This window comes from Tupaia chinensis, unplaced genomic scaffold, assembly GCF_000334495.1.
Source record: "Tupaia chinensis unplaced genomic scaffold, TupChi_1.0 Scaffold000291_1, whole genome shotgun sequence".
Taxonomy (NCBI): Eukaryota; Metazoa; Chordata; class Mammalia; order Scandentia; family Tupaiidae; genus Tupaia; species Tupaia belangeri.
The window spans coordinates 3525761-3530640 of NW_006159776.1; positions in this window are offsets into that span (position 1 = coordinate 3525761).

Here is a 4880-nt window from a genome sequence, read left to right on the forward strand (position 1 = left end):
AGTCACAATAGCCACAAATCTTTGGTGAATTCCATGTTTGCTGCATTTAAATGTCACTGAGGTCACAGCAATGATAGGCTAATAGAATGGATACCATAGAATTAATAACTCTTAACTCTGAAATCATGAACTTCTTTAAAAGTTTCTTTGAGTTATTTCTTAGAACAGTTCGCATATCTCCTCTGCATGATATTCCAGCACAGAGTATCTGTGGTTGGGAACAAAACACTGACCCTAAATATTTTCCATGGAACTTAATTTTTATTGCCGTTTCTTCTATATCATATTGAAAATGAAAAGAATTGTGGGAATAATGTCCACACGTACATGAGTTTTTACAGATGGGGCAGGTCAGATTTGAAAGTTACAGGCTTAGATACTGTTCAATTGTGTCCCCCCAAAAAGATAATGCTGAAGTCCTTACTCTCAGTACCTCAAAGTGTGATCTAATTTAGTAATAGTGCCATTATGGATATAATCGGTTACCATGCAGCCAGACTGGAATAAAATGGGCCCTTAATCCAATGTGACCGATGCCTCTCTGTTGGCACAGTGAATGCCATTTGAAGACAAGCAGAAACTGAAATGATGTATCCACAAGCCAAGGAACATTAGGGATTGCCATCCACCACCAGAAGCTAAGAAGAGAAGCCGTCTACTTGCAGTCACAGAGGTTCTGTGACCCTGCTACCACCTTGATCTTAGTCTTCTAGCCTCCAGAACTGAGAGAGAATGTCCATGGGTTAAGCTGTCTAGTTTGTAGTACTCTATTATAGCAGCATTAAGAAACTAGTACAGGGGCATATCCCTGAAGGGATAAAGCCTTTCCATGTTATTATTATTATTATTATTTGTCCCATGAACAATGCTCTTGTATTAGAGGCAGGCTGTATTTGTTGGGCATGAAAGCCTAGCAAGCTCTTCCAAGGAACATTTTGAAGTATCTGCAAGCTATGTGTCCCATGGGTGCTCAAAAATGCCTTGCTTGACCAGATTTTAAGCTATGGTTAAAGCTTCATTAGAACAACAAAGAGGAGAAATAAAAATACAGAAAGTATTTGTCACGCTCCTTCTTGGTAAGTTTCCATTTCCTATGGCCCCTGCCAGTCCTTTTCCATTGTACACTGGCATATGTGCTTGTATCCTCAGTCCACATTAATTTTTATAAACTGCCCTTTTCCCCCACACAATATTGTGACATCATCTTGTGTTATTGGCCTAATATTCTATCTGGTCGTTATACCACACTCATGTCACCATTTCTCTCTTGTTTGTCATTAATTTGAACTATTTATTTCTTTCCTTTTTACTCATTTATATAACTTTACAAATAACATCTTTGTGGGTATAAATTTCTTTATTCTTTTGGATTATCGCCATTGAATGAATTTCTAGGATAGATTTACTAGCTCAAAAGGTACAAATAGTGTTAAGGATTTTTGTTATATATTATTGTACATTTTTTTTTGAGAAGCCGGCTGTCTTCTTTTTATTTTTTTAAAATAAAATTTACTGTGTATGTTCAAGGTACACAACTTGATGTTATGAGATATATATATATATAGATAGTCAAAAGTTAGCATAGTGAAGCATATTAACCTATCCATCATGTCACTTAGTCACCTGTGTTTTTCTTTCTTCCTTCCTTTTTCTTTTCTTTTTTGGAAAGAGCAATTAGAATCTACTCATTTAGCATGAATCCCATATACAGTGCAATTTTATTATCTACTGTCTTCGTGTCATGTAGTAGATGTCTAGAGTTGTTCATCCTACATATGTTATAACTATTTCTAAACAAACAAATCCAGAATACAGTGCCACCAGGGAGTATGTATCAAATGGTGAGGTTGGAAATATATTTTTTCCTCTGCAGGGTTTCCCTTGTTGATATTTACCCCTTACTCTATTGTACCAGCTATTTAAACATCATAGATACTAATTAAACCATCTGTGCCATATTTAAAAAATAGCTTTCCTTTTTAATTTACTAAGATTTATTTTTATTGAAGAGTTACATCTTATTGGAAAGGTGAATTTTTTTGTTCCTTTGAAAGTTATACTATTTATTTTTTACCAAATAAATGCTACTCTAAAATTATGATGAAACATGTTTTAATTCTTTAATGGCTCGTTCTAAAAGTTTACTTTTTAATTTATTTAGGGTTTATTTTTTCAAATCACAGAAGGGGTAGTCTAAAGTACTGGGTCATTGGAAAAGTCATGATATATTTTTCTATGCAAAAATGCATTCTGACTTTTCTGACAACCTAATAACTGATATCTACAAAAAAATAACTGACGAAATGAGTGTTCATTATCCCAATTAGTTTGTTTGCTTAACTTGATCTTATACTAAATTATCCTATGTATTTTTTCTGTTATAAAAATTCATGTTCTCTTTTCTTTGTGTATGATTTTTTTTTTGTCACTTTATGAAATGGTTGAATTCCCAGTAGATCTGCTTCTTCTACTATGGCTTATTTTCCAGCACTTTTTCATGTTTTCTCATGCATTCATTTTTCCTATGAGCTTTAGAATAATCTGCCAAGTTCTAAAAGGAAACCATTTAATAATTGGGTTAGGGCCCATCTGAAGGATATATCCATTATCAGGTAGCTCAGAGTAGATGGCCTGGAGTAATTTCTTCTATGTGATGTCACTGGGAGGAAGAGCTGGTCTTTATAACCGGAGCGTATCTGGGTATGAGGTCCTTTCTGCTAACTGCTCATTTGTCTAGGTTATTTAACCACCCAGAGTCTTACTCCTTTTTAGCCATGCAAGGATAATAAGGCCCACCTTAGAGGTGCCATCTATAATAATTAAATGTGGGAAGAGATGAGGAACACTCAGCATGCCGCAATAAAAACACTTGATTTTCATTTCCTTTTTGTTTTCTCCCAATCACAATTTATAGCTTAATCTTCTTAAAGTCACTTCACTTTTTTTCTTTAATCTACCCTAAGTGGATCCCCTTACTCCTTTATACTTTCACAGTTGTTTCTTGCTGACACTCAGAGGTGCTATAGGTTACTGTCCTTTTATCTTACTAAATGTGGGTAGTGGGAAATCAACCTGCTTGCCATAGGTATGATGGTAGACAAGGAGAGCAGCCTCCTTTGAGTCAGGGCCTTACTTTAATCTTTTTTCGAAGTAGACCTGGCCTTGACTAAATAAAACACTAGCACTTAAAGGAGCCTCAGCAGTTTATTCAACACCCTCTTTTTATAGTTGAGTTTCCCAACATTATACAGCTACAGTTTGATGCTCAAGTTCCAGTTCTTTCTCTTGAGGCTCATTCATGGGAGGACACTAATATGGAATTGAAGTTAAAGGTTTTTTTTATAAAAGTGCTGCTTTATTTATAGTTTAGGGAAGTGAAACTTTGAGTTTGGACCGTTCATGGTTTTAGTGTTATTACTTCCAGCCACGGGTGGGATTGTCCATCCTTCTTCTCCCCTCTGCTGGCCCTGGCATGTCAGGCCTCTGCAACCAAAGAGCTTATTATGTAAGAACTCAGATCCTTTGCAGTGGCCTTATGCGATTTCTAGCTGGTGTGGAGGAATGTAGATATTTAAAGGGCCTGTTTTCCCAAATGCTTTAGCAGAGAGTCTCACTCATGCACCCCTTTGGGTTATTGAAGACTTACAGAGAAATGCTTTCCAAGTGTGCACATGTGCCCTGGATCTCAGTGGAACACCAGTTTATTCTGAGTGGCCGTATTTGACACACTGAATCACCAACCAAGTTCATTATGGGCCTCACTCTGCCTGTTCCTACCAACTGAGAGCCTGTATGCATAGGAATCAGGAGCAGTCAGAATGGTTATGTTGGAACAGTGCAGAAGGAGAATCCAGCTCCTAGCAAGTTTTTATGTAGGCTGCATTGTCCAAACATATGGCAGATACTTTTATTTGTGCCTTAAAGGTGTCATCCCACAAATCTTGGGAGGTGGGTGATATTATTCTTTAGGTCACTTAGAGAAATGGGCTGATGTGCTCAAGGTCATGGTCATAAGCTGACCCATGTTCCAGACTCCAAGCTTAGCATCATCTCCTCAATATCACTACTGTCTACTCTTTTGTTTTTTAATCACCAGAAAGCACATGTGGTTGCCAGAGACAGAGAAAGAGAGAGGAAGAGAGAACACTCCCTAATGGGCATGGCATGATGCAATTTTTTTTTCCTACATTTCTCCATAATTTTGGGATTTGGGGCAAGCACACACACACACACACACACACACACACACACACACGTTTGGTATGTTTTTCAAGCTGTCAGGGCTTGAAACACATGCCAGGACTCGAACCACAGTCAGCCATACTGGGATCTGGCTCCTTCCACACAGAGCTTAACCACTGCACTATGAAGACAGCTCACTACTATCTACTCTTGGTGAAAAGAAAAGGAAACCAACTCAAACCCAAAACTAAATCAATGATTTCCAAAGAAGCTTTGTTTCCTTTAGTCCCATTGTGGCCATTTGACAACTACATTGGTGTCACCTTCTACTTGATTAAATCATGTGCCAGGGAGAAGAGTGTTGATACTCTTTGGTTCATTGGCAATGCAACTTGATAATTTTAAATTATATATATATATATTAAGAATGAAAATTGGCTCAGTGGCTACAACCACTGACTAGCAGTTAATCCACTGACTAGCAATTAATGAGCCTTTTTATTAAATACACTGTTTACTATTCATGGTTTAGAGTAATTGATCATTTTTTCCCCACATTTTATTGATTTAACTGATTTATATTTGAGGTCCAAACCAGTGGAGTCTGTTTATATGGTGAGTTGTACTTCCTCTCTTCCCTCTCTTATTTCCCATTCTGAATTGGTCACTTAGGATACCCGTCTCCAAGTGCATCTGTG